The sequence below is a fragment of the Thalassophryne amazonica genome, chromosome 13 (genome assembly GCF_902500255.1).
Source record: "Thalassophryne amazonica chromosome 13, fThaAma1.1, whole genome shotgun sequence".
Lineage (NCBI taxonomy): Eukaryota > Metazoa > Chordata > Actinopteri > Batrachoidiformes > Batrachoididae > Thalassophryne > Thalassophryne amazonica.
In genome coordinates this window covers 85,162,946-85,183,183 of record NC_047115.1, presented here as the reverse complement: position 1 = coordinate 85,183,183, position 20,238 = coordinate 85,162,946, and the positions used below count along the sequence as shown (strand labels likewise).

Sequence of the window (20,238 nt, the reverse complement as noted above, 5' to 3'; positions counted from 1 at the left end):
CAGAAGTTCGCGGTAGTTCCGGCCATTTTCGCGGTGGAAAGGGGCGGAGCATTTCGCCGGCGTTTTGAGTGCCGTACTAGCTGCAAATACGCGGATAAAACGCCGCTAAATCCGCCGAATAAAGTGGAGTTTTCACACCGTAGCATCTGGCACACGTCAGGCAACGGGGGTTAATACTCAGTTCTATCCTTTACAATCGCAGGTTAAGACATGCGTGAGAATGGCGGTGTTCTGCTGCCGCCAATAATCCCCTGTGTACCGCTGGATTTATCCAGGCAAATCCTGCATTACTCCAGGAACTTTTGCTTGTAGGCACCGCCCCCAGAGTATAATAGGCTGAAGCAGCTGTCAGTGCAGGGGGAGGGAGTGACAGGGAGATCATCTCTCAGCCTTTTCTTTTCTCTCTTTTTCCCCTCCTCAACGTGTTGCTCGTTTCCACCACAGGGCTACCCTCTGCTTCTGAACCAGACCTCTTGGTAAGTCCTTGCCGCTGCCAATTTTATTTTAGGAGGTATACTGGAGCTTCTCTGCAAAAATATCTGGAGCTGGCCGCGAGTGAGAGATCTGCATGCAGCGCGCTAGCGTTTTTATACTGACCACCGCCTATCGGCCATTTGGAGCAACGTTAACCGGGAGGTGGTGTTTAGAACAGCGTACTGTCTGCTAGCGCCACCGTTTTGTCTGCCTCTGTCGCCGGTTAAAACGCCTTTGAGGACGCTGATGTGGGCTCTATCGCCGTTTTACACGCTGTTGGTTAGGGATACAACGCCGGCCACCAATTACGGCGGTGTAAACTGCGGCACTACAGGAAGGGGCGGGATGACACGGCGATTAAAAAGTATCAAACGCCATTGTTCGCGTTGTCTCCCTCATCAGGCCACTTCTCCAGGAGCGCTCCCAGAATTATTCCACATGTGGAATAATTTTTTCGCCGATTCCCGGTGAAGCCGGAACCAAACCACGCCCCCGTGTGTCAGCGTTAACTACGGCGTTTGATCCCTAAAATGGCCTGGAGGGGGCAAAATCTCTGCCGGGACGCTTCCGGGAGAGTTTACCGTCTATGTGTAAACGGAGCTTAAGTCACTCTCCCTTTTCAGCACAGAACTTCTTGGATTATTTCGAGAAGAAAATAGAACACGTTAGGTTGAGCATATCCCAGCAAGCCTTGGTCCAACCATTTCACCCTGCTATGAAGGTGGGTGCTACAATACCACTGAGGTCCTAACTAGATTTACAGAATTTGATAGTATCTCATTAGGCGTGCTGACGAACCGCATGACGTCTTTAAAAAGCACAACCTGCTTGTTTGATCCCATACCAACAAAACTGTTTATTGACCTGAGGGCCACTCTTGGGCCGACTATGCTGGAAATGGATAATCTCACACTAACTTCTGAATCTGTTCCTAAATGTGTCAAATCTGCAGTGATTAAACCATAGTTTAAGAAATCTAATCTTGACCCAAGTGTATTGCAAAATTATAGGCCTTTATCAAATCTACCATTTTGCTCTAAAATTCTGGAAAAAGTGGTTTTGTGGCCGTTCGTGGACCACCTTACTGAGAATAATCTTTTTGAGCCATTGCAGTCTGCTTTTAGAAAATATCACTCCACAGAGATAGCTCTCATTAAAGTAGTGAATTACCTTCTGCGAGCAATGAACTCGGACACCACTACAGTGTTGGTGCGATTACAAGTTCGTGCTGCGTTTGATACCATGGATCATCATATTTTACTCGATAGGCTGGAGAATCATTTTGGGATTACTGGAAGTGCCCTTGCGTGATTGACGTCTTACTTGTCTTACTTGATCAAGTGACCCTGAACCATCCCTTAGTTATGCTGCTATAGACTTAGACTGCTGGGGGGTTCCCATGATGCACTGTGTGTTTCTTTCTCTTTTTGCTCTGTATGCACCACTCTGCATTTAATCATTAGTGATTGATCTCTGCTCTCTTCCACAGCATGTCTTTTTCCTGATTCTCTCCCATCAGCCCCAACCAGTCCCAGCAGAAGACTGCCCCTCCCTGAGCCTGGTTCTGCTGGAGGTTTCTTCCTGTTAAAAGGGAGTTTTTCCTTCCCACTGTTGCCAAGTGCTTGCTCACAGGGGGTCGTTTTGACCGTTGGTGTTTTTCTGTAATTATTGTATGGCTTTTGCCTTACAATATAAAGCGCCTTGAGGCAACTGTTTGTTGTGATTTGGCGCTATATAAATAAAATTGATTTGATTTGACTTGTCTGGTCATTCTCATTGTGTTTTATACAACAGCACTACGTCTAATCTTAGTGATATGAAGTTTGGGGTTCCATAGGGGTCCATCTTGGGCCCTCTGCTTTTTTCCCTTTATAATAGTGTTCAGAATAATAGTAGTGCTTTGTGACTAAAAAGATTAATCCAGGTTTTGAGTATATTTCTTATTGTTACATGGGAAACAAGGTACCAGTAGATTCAATAGATTCTCACAAATCCAACAAGACCAAGCATTCATGATATGCACACTCTGAAGGCTATGAAATTGGGCTATTAGTAAAAAAAAAGTAGAAAAGGGGGTGTTCACAATAATAGTAGTGTGGCATTCAGTAAATGGGACGTTCAAGACATTGTTCAGAAGAACAGCGTAGTTTGATTAAAAAGTTGATTGGAGAGGGGAAAACTTATACGCAACTTATATAAAACTTATAGGCTGTTCATCAGGGGCGGTCCTGGAGGCGGGCCGACTGGGCAGCCGCCCGGGGCGGCATCGCGGGGAGGGAGGGGGCGGCACGAGCGTTTGGAAAAAAAAAAAAAAACCTGTCCAAAAAATAAATAAATAAATAAATAAAACCGGGGTGGGATTGTCGTGATGGGGGAGTTCATGGTTACGTTACGGCAGAGCGCTCCCCCCATCTCACCTCTCACGTTAGGTGAGCAACGCTGCACAGTGCAGAGTTTGTGCAGGGGGCAGTGTTCCCAGATGTACGATAATTATCATATTTGTACGATAGTTTTGCCCTCTTTACGATGTACGATCAATAATGGGAAAAAATCCAATATGTACGATAATTTCAGTTGGTTGCCCACACGCATCTCTCTGTGACACCCAAGAATCATTTTGCAGGCGTTGCACTCAGGCGGCATCAAAGACACACCACACACAGGGCTGCTGCTGGCTTTGGCCGGCCGGGACAACGTCATTTGAAAGCCCACCCCCTGTCCATACAAAGTAATGAGTTCCCATCCAGTCTCTGCCGTGACAAGACGATTCCCCAACCATCTTTTTTTTTTTCGAAACTTTATTTCAACAAATGCAGTAACAAACGAACAAAACACAAGAGCAAAGAGATATACAAGAAAAATAAAAAAAGTTCAAGTTCCTTATGGAGGTGTCAACATTTTTTCTGTGTTCAACAAAATCTGCACAAGTGGCCATGGCATCGGATGACGACAGCAACCTCAAGGTTGAATTCGACTCTTGTCTTGTAATTAACACGTTTGTCTAGTCTGGTAGTGCATTTGCGTTCTTTTTGTGCCATAGTTTCCCCATTACTATAATTACTGTTTAAAAATGTGACATAAAATTCTTTGTAAATTAAAAAAACACTAAAATAGCTACGTTGTATGCGTTTGTTTGTGTACGATAATTTCTCCCAAAATACGATAATTTTGAGGTTTTGGTACGATAGTTTCAAATTTCATATCTGGCAACACTGGTAGGGGGAGGGGGGAATCATTCAATGTTTGGACAAGGAGGTGGTCGAAACGGAGTAAGACATAATCATGGATAGGAAACGATCAAAGCCATCAGGTGACCAATTTCGAAAGAAAAAGAAAGAAGAAAGAAGAAAAGGAGAAACGAGCAAAGGAAAAAGGTATGTATTGATTTACGTATTCCCGCAGCTTCACAGTGCTTTAAACAGTGTGAGCGTCCACAGAGTTTAATAGCGAAGCAAAGTGTGCAGCGAAACGAGACGAGTCATTGGATAAATGCTGGGCTTTGTCCCGCCCATCGGACGCTCAGCGTGTCTGGGGGTCTATGGGGCAGTGGGCTGGCCTCGGCCGGCCCGGACGCTCAGCTTCTGCATGATGATTGGATGATCTGTCTGAGGCTGAATCCCTTTTTGATTGACAGTGAATCTTTTGGTGTAAACATCCGTGGGAGCATTTTCATTCTGTTCTGAGTTGAACCGGAGACTTTCCTAATCCTCTTAGCAGCATTTTCTTTGTTAAAAACGACTAGCGACAAATCGAGCTTCTATTTCTGGTGTTTTTTGTTGCTGCTTGTGTTTGGAGACTGACTTCTATCACTCTTTCTGACTTCTATCGCAGTTTCTGTCCCTACCGAGCAGCGGGTGCTGCTGAGCCCCTCCACCGTCACAAAGCACTCACAGGCGGACACACTTCACACTAGCCTCGCGCCAGTCCCAGCTAGCGAGCTAGCTAGGTAGCAGTGGCAGACAATTTGAATGTTGTGGACCGGATTTTGGCGAAGCCATTTGATAGTCTTCCTTACGAAGAAGCCATGGCTGCTGTCATGGCTTCAGCTCTCAATGGTTTGCAGGCCAAAGTTAAAGCAATAGCCCCCAGTGCAATGTTTGTGCATTGCTATGCACACAGACTGAATCTGGTTCTGTCTCAGGGGGCTAAATGCTTATCTGAGTGCAGAATATTTTTTGCATCACTCTGTGGGTTTGCCACATTTTTCTCAAAATCCACAAAGAGGATGTCTTTTCTTGAGTCTGCAGGCTGCTCAAGGTTGCCCAGAAATGCTCCTACTCGATGGAATTTCACATCACGGATAGTCAATCAATTCAATCAATTTTATTTATATAGCGCCAAATCACAACAAACAGTTGCCCCAAGGCGCTTTATATTGTAAGGCAAGGCCATACAATAATTACGTAAAAACCCCAACGGTCAAAACGACCCCCTGTGAGCAAGCACTTGGCGACAGTGGGAAGGAAAAACTCCCTTTTAACAGGAAGAAACATCCAGCAGAACCAGGCTCAGGGAGGGGCAGTCTTCTGCTGGGACTGGTTGGGGCTGAGGGAGAGAACCAGGAAAAAGACATGCTGTGGAGGGGAGCAGAGATCAATCACTAATGATTAAATGCAGAGTGGTGCATACAGAGCAAAAAGAGAAAGAAACACTCAGTGCATCATGGGAACCCCCCAGCAGTCTAAGTCTATAGCAGCATAACTAAGGGATGGTTCAGGGTCACCTGATCCAGCCCTAACTATAAGCTTTAGCAAAAAGGAAAGTTTTAAGCCTAATCTTAAAAGTAGAGAGGGTGTCTGTCTCCCTGATCTGAATTGGGAGCTGGTTCCACAGGAGAGGAGCCTGAAAGCTGAAGGCTCTGCCTCCCATTCTACTCTTACAAACCCTAGGAACTACAAGTAAGCCTGCAGTCTGAGAGCGAAGCGCTCTATTGGGGTGATATGGTACTAAGAGGTCCCTAAGATAAGATGGGACCTGATTATTCAAAACCTTATAAGTAAGAAGAAGAATTTTAAATTCTATTCTAGAATTAACAGGAAGCCAATGAAGAGAGGCCAATATGGGTGAGATATGCTCTCTCCTTCTAGTCCCCGTTAGTACTCTAGCTGCAGCATTTTGAATTAACTGAAGGCTTTTCAGGGAACGTTTAGGACAACCTGATAATAATGAATTACAATAGTCCAGCCTAGAGGAAGTAAATGCATGAATTAGTTTTTCAGCATCACTCTGAGACAAGACCTTTCTAATTTTAGAGATATTGCGTAAATGCAAAAAAGCAGTCCTACATATTTGTTTAATATGCGCTTTGAAAGACATATCCTGATCAAAAATGACTCCAAGATTTCTCACAGTATTACTAGAGGTCAGGGTAATGCCATCCAGAGTAAGGATCTGGTTAGACACCATGTGTCTAAGATTTGTGGGGCCAAGTACAATAACTTCAGTTTTATCTGAGTTTAAAAGCAGGAAATTAGAGGTCATCCATGTCTTTATGTCTGTACGACAATCCTGCAGTTTAGCTAATTGGTGTGTGTCCTCTGGCTTCATGGATAGATAAAGCTGGGTATCATCTGCGTAACAATGAAAATTTAAGCAATGCCGTCTAATAATACTGCCTAAGGGAAGCATGTATAAAGTGAATAAAATTGGTCCTAGCACAGAACCTTGTGGAACTCCTAGTCTGTGAAGAAGATTCCCCATTTACTTGAACAAATTGTAATCTATTAGATAAATATGATTCAAACCACCGCAGCGCAGTGCCTTTAATACCTGTGGCATGCTCTAATCTCTGTAATAAAATTTTATGGTCAACAGTATCAAAAACAGCACTGAGGTCTAACAGAACAAGCACAGAGATGAGTCCACTGTCTGAGGTCAGTGAGAAGATCATTTGTAACCTTCACTAATGCTGTTTCTGTACTATGATGAATCCTAAAACCTGACTGAAACTCTTCAAATAGACCATTCCTCTGCAGATGATCAGTTAGCTGTTTTACAACTTCCTTTTCAAGAATTTTTGAGAGAAAAGGAAGGTTGGAGATTGGCCTATAATTAGCTAAGATAGCTGGGTCAAGTGATGGCTTTTTAAGTAATGGTTTAATTACTGCCACCTTAAAAGCCTGTGGTACATAGCCAACTAATAAAGATAGATTGATCATATTTAAGATCGAAGCATTAAATAATGGTAGGGCTTCCTTGAGCAGCCTGGTAGGAATGGGGTCTAATAGACATGTTGATGGTTTGGATGAAGTAACTAATGAAAATAACTGTTAAGTCTTCAATTTCCATACCATAAGTCAGAACAAGATCTAAGATATGATTAAAGTGGTGGGTGGACTCATTTACATTTTGAGCAAATCCAATTGAGTCTAATAATAGATTAAATGCAGTGTTGAGGCTGTCATTCTCAGCATCTGTGTGGATGTTAAAATCGCCCACTATAATTATCTTATCTGAGCTAAGCACTAAGTCAGACAAAAGGTCTGAAAATTCACAGAGAAACTCACAGTAACGACTAGGTGGACGATAGATAATAACAAATAAAACTGGTTTTTGGGACTTCCAATTTGGATGGACAAGACTAAGAGTCAAGCTTTCAAATGAATTAAAGCTCTGTCTGGGTTTTTGATTAATTAATAAGCTGGAATGGAAGATTGCTGCTAATCCTCCCCCTCGGCCCGTGCTACGAGCATTCTGGCAGTTAGTGTGACTCGGGGTGTTGACTCATTTAAACTAACATATTCATCCTGCTGTAACCAGGTTTCTGTAAGGCAGAATAAATCAATATGTTGATCAATTATTATATCATTTACTAACAGGGACTTAGAAGAGAGAGACCTAATGTTTAATAGACCACATTTAACTGTTTTAGTCTGTGGTGCAGTTGAAGGTGCTATATTATTTTTTCTTTTTGAAGTTTTATGCATAAATAGATTTTTGCTGGTTATTGGTGGTCTGGGAGCAGGCACCGTCTCTACGGGGATGGGGTAATGAGGGGATGGCAGGGGGAGAGAAGCTGCAGAGAGGTGTGTAAGACTACAACTCTGCTTCCTGGTCCCAACCCTGGATAGTCACGGTTTGGAGGATTTAAGAAAATTGGCCAGAATTCTAGAAATGAGAGCTGCTCCATCCAAAGTGGGATGGATGCCGTCTCTCTTAACAAGACCAGGTTTTCCCCAGAAGCTTTGCCAATTATCTATGAAGCCCACCTCATTTTTTGGACACCACTCAGACAGCCAGCAATTCAAGGAGAACATGCGGCTAAACATGTCACTCCCGGTCCGATTGGGGAGGGGCCCAGAGAAAACTACAGAGTCCGACATTGTTTTTGCAAAGTTACACACCGATTTCAATGTTAATTTTAGTGACCTCCGATTGGCGTAACCGGGTGTGATTACTGCCGACGTGAATTACAATCTTACCAAATTTACGCTTAGCCTTAGCCAGCAGTTTCAAATTTCCTTCAATGTCGCTTGCTCTGTCACCCGGAAGACAATTGACTATGGTTGCTGGTGTCGCTAACTTCACATTTCTCAAAACAGAGTCGCCAATAACCAGAGTTTGATCCTCGGCGGGTGTGTCGTCAAGTGGGAAAAAACGGTTAGAAATGTGAACGGGTTGGCGGTGTACACGGAGCTTCTGTTTAGGACTACACTTCTGTTGGGGAAAGTGAGGAACACGGACCCACAATAGGGGGCGCAAATGAACGGACAATGAAGAAAGTCAAATAACAAAGCTTTACTGTTGTGAACACGCACAACAAACACAACAGATCACAATTGTGGAAATAAACCAATTCCAATGGTGTCGTGTGGGCAGGCTCGACGATAGGAGACGTCTGTCCGAGTCGAACCGGAACCACCCGATTTCCTCTGCCACCGAACCACGGGAATACTGGAGCCGCCAAGTCCCGAACTCCCAGGTGGCCACTGCCTCCGCTCGTCGGATCCGGTACTGCTGGCGAGGAACAGAGACAGTCAGATGTGGGTGCGGCTGCACCCAGCAACACGTAGGGTGGAAAAACCACCTCCACCTCTCGTCAGAAAAACACTGGTTAGTGCAGGAAGGTGTGTACTTATCAATAAGGTCCAATACAGTCTCCTGCTGTTCCACTCGCTATCTGCGCAAAAGTAACAAGGTATTATGTCAAGAAGACAACACAATTGGCTGAGTATATTACCTCCTTGGTAGAGCGATATCTCGGCAATGAGGTGGAGATGCCGTCCAGCTGATATACCCCTCCGCTGATGGATGTCAGCTGTCTCAGTTGATAGGTGACGGCTGTCACCTTGGCTGCTCCTATGAGGCGGCAGCGCCCTCTGGTGCCTGGAGCCCGCACTCCAGGCAGGGCGCCCTCTGGTGGTGGTGGGCCAGCAGTACCTCCTCTTCAGCGGCCCACACAACAACTTCCTCCTCACAGTCACCCAGTCGGCCTGCTTTCCCGGCTGCTCGGGATCTGCCAGAGGGAAACTAACGGCGGCTAAGCTACCTTGGTCCGCACCGACTACAGGGGCCTGGCTAGCTGTAGAATTTTCCACGGTGCGGATAGTGAGCACTGTGGCAAACAATTATGATGCCCTCCTGCAAACTTTTGTATATAGACTGTTTTCTTCTTACTTCTTTTGCACTTCTTGTTATTTATGACAAATTATTGTGGTTTGCCATTTTTGCCTTTAAAGAGTGTTAACTTCTTCACTTGTTGCTTCCTGTTACTTATGATACACAATAGTGTTTGTTATTTCTTCTTATGTGTACAGTAATGGGTATAGAATTTACCTCTGTCGTTAGTTCATTTATTTATGATACATGATTGTGCTTTACCATTTTTGCCACTTTAATGTATAGGGTTTTTTTGTACATTTTTTTGTCACTTTATGGTATTCTGTAATATACGAGGGCTGTCAATAAAGTATAGGTCCTTTTTATTTCATTCATATGTTTTTACGTCAGACATGCTTGAACCCTCGTGCGCATGCGTGAGTTTTTCCATGCCTGTCGGTGTCGTCATTCGCCTGTGAGCACTCCTTGTGGGAGGAGTCGTCCAGCCCCTCGTCGGAATTCCTTTGTCTGAGAAGTTGCTGAGAGACTGGCGCTTTGTTTGATCAAAAATTTTTTTAAACCTGTGAGACACATCGAAGTGGACACGGTTCGAACAATTAAGATGGTTTTCGGTGAAAATTTTAACGGCTGATGAGAGATTTTGAGGTGATACTGTCGCTTTAAGGACTTCCCACGGAGCGAGACGTCGTGCAGCGGTCCCAGGTGCCGTCGTCAGCCTGTTTCAAGCTGAAAACCTCCACATTTCAGGCTCTATTGATCCAGGACATCGTGAGAGAACAGAGAAGTTTCAGAAGAAGTCGGTTTCAGCATTTTACCCGGATATTCCACTGTTAAAGGAGATTTTTTTAATGAAAGACGTGCGGACGGGTCCGCGCGCTGCGTCGCATCCGGCGCGGTGCGCCGGCACAGGAAAATCACCTCCGTGTTGATAACCATTTGTAAAATCCAGGCGGCTTTTGATGGCTTTCAGTGGAGTGAGTATATGAGAAATTGTTTAACAGCTGGACATGTTCCAACTTGTCCTTAAGGCTTCCAACGGAGGTGTTTTTCCTGTGGCGGAGCGTCGCGGCGGCTGCGAGCCGATGCTGCAATCCGCCCGCACGTCTTTGGAAAATGAAAAACAACCATCAAAATGGATAGAAGAATAACCAGAATGGCAAAGGCTCACCCACTGATCAGCTCCAGGATAGTCAAAGACAGTCTGGAGTTACCTGTACATCAAGACACAGTTCACAGTGAAGACAGTGAAGCATGGTGGTGCATGGTGGTGCAAGCATCATGATATGGGCATGTTTCTCCTACTATGGTGTTTTGCCTATATATCGCATACCAGGTATCATGGATCAGTTTGGATATGTCAAAATACTTGAAGAGGTCATGCTGCCTTATGCTGAAGAGGACATGCCCTTGAAATGGGCGTTTCAACAAGACAATGACCCCAAGCACACTAGTACACGAGCAAAATCTTGGTTCCAAATCAACAAAATTAATGCCTCGCAGATGTGAATAAATCATGAAAAACTGTGGTTATACAACTAAATACTAGTTTAGTGATTCACAGGATTGCTAAAAAAGCAGTTTGAACATAATAGTTTTGAGTTTGTAGCATCAACAGCAGATGCTACTATTATTGTGAATACCCCCTTTTCTACTTTTTTTACTAAATAGCCCAATTTCATAGCCTTAAGAGTGTGCATATCATGAATGTTTGGTCTTGCTGGATTTGTGAGAATCTACTGAATCTACTGGTACATTGTTTCCTATGTAACAATAAGAAATATACTCAAAATCTTTTTAGTCACATAGCACTACTATTATTCTGAAAACTACTGTATATAGCACCCCTTGGGAATATACTGCGGCGTTTTGGATTGACTTCCATTGCTATGCTGATGATACTCAGATATACATGCCAATAACTGCTGGCAATCTCATCCACATAAAATCCTTAGAAGATTGCCTTGTATCAGTGAAAAGCTGGATGTGTAGCAATTTCCTACAACCCCACTTCCAATGAAGTTGGGACATTTTGTAAAATGTAAATAAAAACAGATTACAATGATTTGCGAATCCTCTTCAACCTATATTCAATTGAATACACCACAAAGACAAGATATTTAATGTTCAAACTGATAAACTTTATAATGAACCACACATTTTCAATGGACAACAGGTCTTGACTGCAGGCAGGCCAGTCTAGGACCCGCAGTCTTTTACTACGAAGCCACGCTGTTGTAACACATGCAGAATGTGGCTTGGCATTGTCTTGCTGAAATAAGCAGGGATGTCCATGAAAAAGACATTGCTTGGATGGCAGCATGTGTTGCTCCAAAAGCTGAATGTACCATTCAGCATTGATGGTGCCATCACAGATGTGTAAGTTGTCCATGCCATGGGCACTAACACACCCCCATTCGGGGTTTTCACGTATCCCATAATCCCTTGCATGCCAGAGAGTCGCTGCAGTCAAAACAACATAGAGAATCCACACGATGACAATTGTAAATGAATATTATACTACAAAAACGTAATTTTTTATGCTTTTCGTCACGTTAATAAGAGACTGCTGCATGATACCCTGAAAAATTGCTAAAACAATGATAACAAAAAATCCGTGTCTGCTATGTTTAATCTGCATGGAATTTAATAAGCGCAAACCGAATTTCAGACATATTATATATATTATTCTGGAATAAAGAGGACAAACAGTGTTGTAAAGAACAATAATCAAGACTTTAAAGAGAAGACTTCACTTTCCCCCAGAACGACATGATCAGGAAGCGAGTGTAGCTCACAGCAGCTCCCATTGAAAATAACGGAGAGACAGCCAGTGATTCTCGCATGTTTACATAAAACAAACGCAGTAACAACATCTATAAACCCAGAGAATATATTCATGAGAGTTTTAGGCACAATACAAAAATAGTTTTATGTTGCAATATTAATTGTGTTGTCCGTGCGCAGCGGTTAAAGTGAAGCGTGATCAGAGCTTATCAATGCAGTTCTCAATGTTACTGAGATCTCGCAGCGCAGCGACCTCTCCGAGGTTTTGCGGGATTTGAAACCTGAAAAGCCTCAATACATCACTGATGCAGGCTTTTGGGAGGCAGAGCCTTCAGCTTTCAGGCTCCTCTCCTGTGGAACCAGCTCCCAATTCAGATCAGGGAGACAGACACCCTCTCTACTTTTAAGATTAGGCTTAAAACTTTCCTTTTTGCTAAAGCTTATAGTTAGGGCTGGATCAGGTGACCCTGAACCATCCCTTAGTTATGCTGCTATAGACTTAGACTGCTGGGGGGTTCCCATGATGCACTGAGTGTTTCTTTCTCTTTTTGCTCTGTATGCACCACTCTGCATTTAATCATTAGTGACTGATCTCTGCTCCCCTCCACAGCATGTCTTTTTCCTGGTTCTCTCCCTCAGCCCCAACCAGTCCCAGCAGAAGACTGCCCCTTCCTGAGCCTGGTTCTGCTGGAGGTTTCTTCCTGTTAAAAGGGAGTTTTTCCTTCCCACTGTTGCCAAGTGCTTGCTCACAGGGGGTCGTTTTGACCGTTGGGGTTTTTCCGTAATTATTGTATGGTCTTGCCTTACAATATAAGGCGCCTTGGGGTACCTGTTTGTTGTGATTTGGCGCTATATAAATAAAATTGATTTGATTTGATTTGATTTTGAACTTTGCGCCAGTAACAATCTGGATGGTCTTTTGCCTCTTTTGTCCGGAGGACACGACATCCATGATTTCCAAAAACAATTGAAATGTGGACTCATCAGACCACAGCACAGTTTTCCTCTTTGCGTCTGTCCATTTCAAATGAGCTCAGACCCAGAGAATGCGGCAGCATTTCTGGATGTTGTTGATGTATGGCTTTCGCTTTGCATGGTAGAGTTTTAACTTGCACTTGTAGATGTAGTAACAAACTGTGTTAACTGAACTGTGGTTTTCTGAAGTGTTCCTGAGCCCATGCAGTAAGATCCTCTACACAATGATGTCTTTTTTAATGCAGTGTTGCCTGAGGGATCGAAGATCACTGGCATTCAATGTTGGTTTTCGGCCTCGCCGCTTACATGTAGAAAGTTCTCCAGATTCTCTGAATCTTCTGATTATATTATGGACTGTAGATGATGGAATCCCTAAATTCCTTGCAATTGAACGTTGAGAAAAATTGTTCTTAAGCTGTTGGACTATTTTTTCACACAGTTGTTCACAAAACTGGTGATCCTCACCCCATCTTTGCTTGTGAATGGCTGAGACTTTTGGGGATGTTCCTTTTATACCCCTATCATGACACTCACAAATAGTGTCCTCAGTTCCAAAACGCTTATTGAGTGTTGTTCAAAGGAAAGGTGATGTAACACAGTGGTAAACATACCACTGTCCCAGGTTTTTTGAAATGTGTTGCAGGCATCCATTTCAAAATGAGCAAATATTTGCACAAAAACAATAAAGTTTATCAGTTTGAACATTAAATATCTTGTCTTTGTGGTGTATTCAATTGAATATAGGTTGAAGATGATTTGCAAATTATTGTGTTCTGTTTTATTTACATTTCACACAACGTCCCAACTTCATTGGAATTGGGGTTGTAAAAGGGAGAACAGGAATCCATGTCATTTCATTACGTCCTGGTGTCCTGTCTGTGAGATGTTCCAAAGCTCAAACAGAAGTTGGGTACAAAATGTTTTTCCATCTATTTGTACTTGCTTTAATGGCCCTGTACCTTATGCCTGATGACAGTAGCTCAAACAGACAGTGGCCAGGGTGGGATGAGTCCTTTAGGATGGTGTTGGCTTTCCTGAGACAGTAAGAGCCATGAAGATCACCCAGTGTGGGCCGAGGGCACCCAGTGATGCTCTCTGCCATTTTGATAAACCTCTGGAGCTCTTTCCTGGTTGCCACTGTGAAGCTGGCAAACCACATACAGAGGCAGTATGTGAGGACGCTCTCCATGGTAGAGCAGTAAAAAGACACAAGCAATCTTTGGTTTATATTATTTTTCCTGAGCATTCTCAGAAATTAGAGTCTTTGCTGTGCCTTCTTGATCTTCTTGTTCCAGGACAATTTCTCAACTATGTGGACTACCAGGAAATGGAAGTCCCTAACCGTTTCCACACAGGTCCCCCCCAATGATAATTGGCTGAATGTCTGTTTTGTAACTCCTGAAGTCTATGATTAGCTCCTTGGTTTTGCATGTATTCAGGAGCAGGTAATTGTCTTTCCACCACACCGTCAGCTGCTCCACCTCACCCTGGTAGGTTGACTCATCTCCTCCCGCATATTTAATGAAGGTGTTGCTGGTGTTGGTAGGGGTGCAGTTAGAGGTGTAGAGAGTGAAGCGCAGCGGGCTCAGTATGCAGCCTTGAGGGGAAATGGTACTGAGTGTGAGAGCTGTGGCTATGTGAGGGCCAATCCTGACTCTCTCAGCTCGTCCTCCTGCCGACCCTGTGCAGGATATAAATGTTCCAGTGGTGGTTCAACAACCCCTCCCACCATCCCCTGAAGCATACATAAGCCCTCCTGAGCCGTACGGAGGTTGTGTGGAGACGTGCGCGGACTTTCTTATGCAGTGTTCGCTCGTCTTCGCACAACGTCCCGTCATGTACGCGTCAGATGCTAGTAAAATAGCTTATGTGATTGCTCTGCTTCGGGGTAAAGCACGCGCCTGGGCTACGGCGCTCTGGGAACAGAACTCACGGTTGTTATCAGCACACACTGGGTTTGTGGGGGAGTTCAGAACAGTGTTTGATCACCCTAACAGAGGAGAGACCGCTTCAACAGTGCTGCTGTCAATGAGACAGGGACGCGAGAGCGCAGCCGCTTATGCAGTCAACTTCCGCATCGCGGCTGCGAGGTCCGGCTGGAATAACGTTGCGCTCCGCGCTGCCTTCATAAACGGACTGTCGTTGGTTCTGAAGGAGCAGCTGGTAGCTAAGGCTTATCGATCTCGTTATACGGTTAGACAATCGGTTGGAGAAACGCCACCGGGAGCGAGGCGAAGGACGTGACCGGATATGCGCCGCCCCTCTCCCTTCCGGGTTCGAAAAGGCGCCGCCCTCCCCACGCTCCACAGCCACAGCGCTCCGTGGGGCAACAGCTCCCCCTGCTGACGTTGTTAGAGAAACGCACAGGGCCAAAATGAGGAGGCTGATCCGCGGGGAGTTTTCTCTGCAGCTCAACTGAGCACACACAGAAAAACTGCCCCAAACGGCCAAAACAACAACACTCGCCCTTAGAGACTGGGCTGAGGGGGGGTCAAAACATTCAAGTGAGACACACACAGATTGCCACACGACTCCCAGTTACAATCCTGAGCGGGGATTTAACCCTTTAAGCCCCAGCACTGGTGGACACGGGGTCAGAAGGGAGTCTGCTAGACAGCAGATGGGCAAGGGAGGTAGGGCTCTCTCTGGTGGCGCTTCCTTCGCCAGTGCAGGTGCGGGCACTAGATGGCACCCTCCTCCCTTTAATCACACACAAGACACAACCAGTAACTCTGGTGGTGTCTGGAAACCATCGGGAGGAGATTGAGTTTTTTGTAACTCCTTCTACCTCCCGCGTGATTTTGGGCTTCCCATGGATGTTGAAGCACAATCCCCGGATTGATTGGCCGTCTGGGGTGGTGGTTCAGTGGAGCGAAACCTGCCATCGGGTGTGTTTAGGATCCTTGGTTCCCCCCGGTTTACAGGCTAAGGAGGAGGCCAAAGTCCCTCCCAATCTGACGGCAGTGCCGGTTGAGTACCACGATCATGCTGACGTCTTCAGCAAGGATCTGGCACTCACCCTTCCCCCGCACCGTCTGTACGATTGTGCCATTGATTTGGTTCCAGGCGCTGAGTTTCCGTCCAGCAGGCTGTACAACCTCTCATGACCTGAGCGTGAATCAATGGAGACCCACATCCGGGGCTCATTAGCTGCCGGGCTGATCCAGAACTCCACCTCCCCGATGGGGGCAGGTTTCTTTTTTGTGGGCAAGAAAGATGGCGGACTCCGTCCATGCATTGATTTCAGGGGGCTGAATGAGATTACGGTTCGCAACCGATACCCGTTGCCATTGTTGGATTCTGTGTTCACCCCCATGCATGGAGCCAAAATCTTTACTAAGCTGGATCTTAGAAATGCGTATCACCTGGTTCGGATCCGGAAGGGAGACGAATGGAAGACGGCATTTAACACCCCGTTAGGTCACTTTGAGTACCTGGTCATGCCGTTCGGCCTCACCAACGCCCCCGCGACGTTCCAAGCCTTGGTTAACGACGTCTTGCGGGACTTCCTGCACCGATTCGTCTTCGTATATCTGGACGATATTCTCATCTTTTCTCCGGATCCTGAGACCCATGTCCAGCATGTACATCAGGTCCTGCAGCGGTTATTAGAGAACCGACTGTTTGTGAAGGGCGAGAAGTGCGAGTTTCACCGCACGTCTTTGTCCTTCCTGGGGTTTATCATCTCCTCTAACTCCGTCGCCCCTGATCCGGCCAAGGTTGCGGCGGTGAGAGATTGGCCCCAACCAACAAGCCGTAGGAAGCTGCAACAGTTCCTCGGCTTCGCTAATTTCTATAGGAGGTTCATTAAGGGCTACAGTCAGGTAGTTAGCCCCCTGACAGCCCTGACCTCTCCAAAAGTCCCCTTCACCTGGTCGGATCGGTGCGAAGCCGCGTTCAAGGAGTTGAAACAACGGTTCTCTACTGCGCCAGTTTTGGTGCAGCCCGACCCTAGCCGCCAGTTAGTGGTTGAAGTGGACGCCTCTGACTCAGGGATAGGAGCCGTGCTATCCCAGAGCGGAGAGACCGATAAGGTTCTTCACCCGTGTGCCTACTTTTCTTGCAGGTTGACCCCAGCTGAACGGAACTATGACGTCGGCAATCGAGAACTCCTTGCAGTGAAAGAGGCTCTTGAGGAGTGGAGACACCTGTTGGAGGGAGCGTCTGTGCCATTCACGGTTTTCACTGACCATCGGAACCTGGAGTATATCAGGACCGCCAAGTGGCTGAACCCCAGGCAAGCCCGCTGGTCACTGTTCTTCGGACATTTTGACTTCCGGATCACCTATTGCCCCGGGACCAAGAACCAGAGATCGGATGCCTTGTCCCGGGTACACGAAGACGAAGTCAAAACGGTGCTGTCGGATCCACCGGTGCCCATCATCCCGGAGTCCACTATCGTGGCCACCCTCACCTGGGACGTGGAGAAGACCGTCCGGGAGACCCTGGCACGGAGCCCGGACCCCGGAACCGGTCCGAAGAACCGTTTGTATGTCCCACCAGAGGCCAGAGCTGTAGTCTTGGACTTCTGTCACGGTTCCGAGCTCTCCTGTCATCCAGGGGTGCGAAGGACCGTGGCAGTTGTCCGGCAGCGCTTCTGGTGGGCGTCTATGGAGGCCGACATCCGGGAGTATATCCAGGCCTGCACCACCTGTGCCAGGGGCAAGGCAGACCATAAAAGGTCCCAAGGACTTCTTCAGCCGTTACCCGTGCCTCATCACCCCTGGTCCCACATCGGCCTGGATTTCGTCACGGGCCTCCCGCCGTCCCAGGGCAACACCACCATCTTCACGATAGTGGACCGATTCTCCAAGGCGGCCCATTTTGTGGCCCTCCCGAAGCTCCCAACAGCCCAGGAGACAGCAGACCTCCTGGTCCACCACGTCGTCCATCTGCATGGGATACCCACCGACATCGTCTCAGATCGTGGTCCCCAGTTCTCCTCACACGTCTGGAGGAGCTTCTGCAGGGAACTGGGGGCCACCGTGAGCCTCTCGTCCGGGTACCATCCACAGACGAACGGACAGGCAGAGCAGGCCAACCAAGAACTGGAACAGACCCTCCGCTGCATAACATCCGCACACCTGACGGCCTGGAGTAACCATCTGGCCTGGATCGAGTATGCGCATAACAGCCAGGTGTCTTCTGCCACCGGCCCCTCCCCATTTGAGGTGTGTTTGGGGTACCAGCCCCCATTATTTCCCGTGGTGGAGGGAGAGGTCGGTGTGCCCTCGGTCCGGGCCCACCTTCGGAGGTGCCGTCGGATGTGGCGCACCACCCGTTCTGCCTTGTTGAAGGCCCGGACGAGGGCGAAGACCCATGCAGACCGCCGGCGGTCCCCGGCCCCTGCATACCAGCCCGGGCAGGAGGTGTGGTTGTCGATGAAGGACATCCCTCTACAAGTACAGTCACCAAAACTGATGGACAGGTTCATTGGACCCTTCAAAATCCTCAAGGTCCTCAGCCCTGCCGCAGTGAAGCTCCAGCTCCCGGCTTCACTGCGGATCCACCCGGTGTTCCATGTTTCCAGGATCAAGCCTCACCACACCTCACCCCTCTGTGCTCTCCGTCCGGCGCCGCCTCCTGCCCGGATCATTGACGGGGAGCCGGCTTGGACTGTGCGCCGTCTCCTGGACGTCCGTCGAATGGGCCGGGGGTTCCAATATCTGGTTGACTGGGAGGGGTATGGACCCGAAGAACACTCCTGGGTGAAGAGGAGCTTCATCCTGGATCCGGCCCTCCTGGCCGACTTCTACCGCCGACACCCCGACAAACCTGGTCGGGCGCCAAGAGGCGCCCATTGAGGGGGGGGGGTCCTGTTGTGTGGGCCGCCAGAAGAGGTACTGCTGGCCCACCACCAAAGGGCGCCCTGCCTGAAGTGCGGGCTTCAGGCACGAGAGGGCGCTGCCGCCACGGACACAGCTGGGAGGGACAGCTGTCACTCATTAATTCCTGACAGCTGTCACACATTCTTCATCATCACACTCCATAAAGACCAGACGTCATCTCCACCTCGTTGCTGAGATATCGTACTTCATTGTAGGTAATATCCTCAGCCTTTTTGTGTTTATCTGTAATCTGTACATTGTGAGTGTTTGCAGGCGTACCGGTCCCTTGTTTTGTGGAAGCTGAGTGAGTGCAGGACGGCACTCTTTTTCTCTGAGGGATCACTGCAAACACATCAGCATATTGAGTGAGAGGTGGAGGTGGCATTCCCATCGTTGTTGTTACTGGGTGTACACACACCCACACTTGACTGTCTTTGTTCTCGCCAGCAGTACCAGATCCGACAGTCGGGGACGGTGATCACCTGGGAATTCGGGACTTGGCGGCTCCAGTATTCTCTGGGTTCGGTGGCGGAGGAAATCGTGTGGTTCCGGTTCATCTCAGGACAGACGTCTTCTATCCTCGAGCCTGCCCACACGTCACCTTTGTGATTTGACTGTAATTATATTCTGAGATTGTCTGTATATTCGTTGTGCACGTTTCACAACATTAAATTGTTACTTTTTGGCTCATCTATTGGCCGTTCATTTGCGCCCCCTGTTGTGGGTCCGTGTCACTACACTTTCACAACACATTCACTCTCATGGCCACTTGCAGCTGCCGGACAGCGGGAAGGTCTGCTTTCTGCTAAAGAGCTGATGTGCTGGAGAGAGTAAGAGGGAGACAGGGCAGCTGGCGAGCGAGCGAGAGCAAAGCTCTGTCTGTCTGACTCCCACATCAGGTTCACGTGTAAAAGCAAACGTCGTCTTTATTTCAGGTTGAGGTACGGTACACAGGTGATCAGTCAGCGGAGCGGAGGTACAAGCAGGGTCAGGCAAAAATGCAGTCATATTCAGGCAGGGTTCAGGAGCACGAGCAAACATGGACATCAGGGATGAGGCAAAAAGCGTAGTCAAAAAACAGAGCAGATTTCAAAACACACAGCTAGGCAAAACAGGACTGGATACGAGAGCTAGGATGTGTACTAACGACGACAAACTGGCAGTGAGCTGTGAGACTGTGATGGTTTAAATAAGGAGCAAACAAATTAGGGTGATGTGAAGCAGGTGCGTGGAAGTCTCTGGAAGGGTGCATGACCGTGGGAGCCAAAGGTTGTGCAGAGTACAAGATAGTGAAGGAAGGAAAGCACAGAGAGAGGTGCCTCAAGACGGAAACCATCAAACAGAAAAGACAAAGGAATTCAAAAAACAACCAAGCCCAAAACATCCCCAATAACCAATGAGACCAACACTCTCCCATGGTACCTAAACTCATTTCCCAGAGAACAATCCCCTCCGATGAGTACAAAAAATGGTTGGTCACAGATGACAGGTAAGAATAAACCATTTCAAAAGTAGTGCACCGAAGGTGAGCAAGATGTGAGGCACCGAAGTGCTTAATCCAAAAATATGAAGACCTCAAAACCCAAATCATCCCACTAACCACAAGAGTTGAGACATC

The 20,238-nt window shown here is 47.1% G+C and overlaps 1 long non-coding RNA gene across 1 annotated transcript; it reads left to right on the top strand.

The window, feature by feature from the left end:
* The first annotated feature begins 1,093 nt into the window (after positions 1 to 1,093).
* On the top strand, positions 1,094 to 11,326 carry LOC117523699. Its single transcript, XR_004564586.1, has 3 exons — positions 1,094 to 1,679; positions 7,346 to 7,351; positions 11,316 to 11,326. It is a non-coding gene; the product is annotated as an uncharacterized LOC117523699 (long non-coding RNA).
* The last annotated feature ends 8,912 nt before the right edge of the window (positions 11,327 to 20,238 follow it).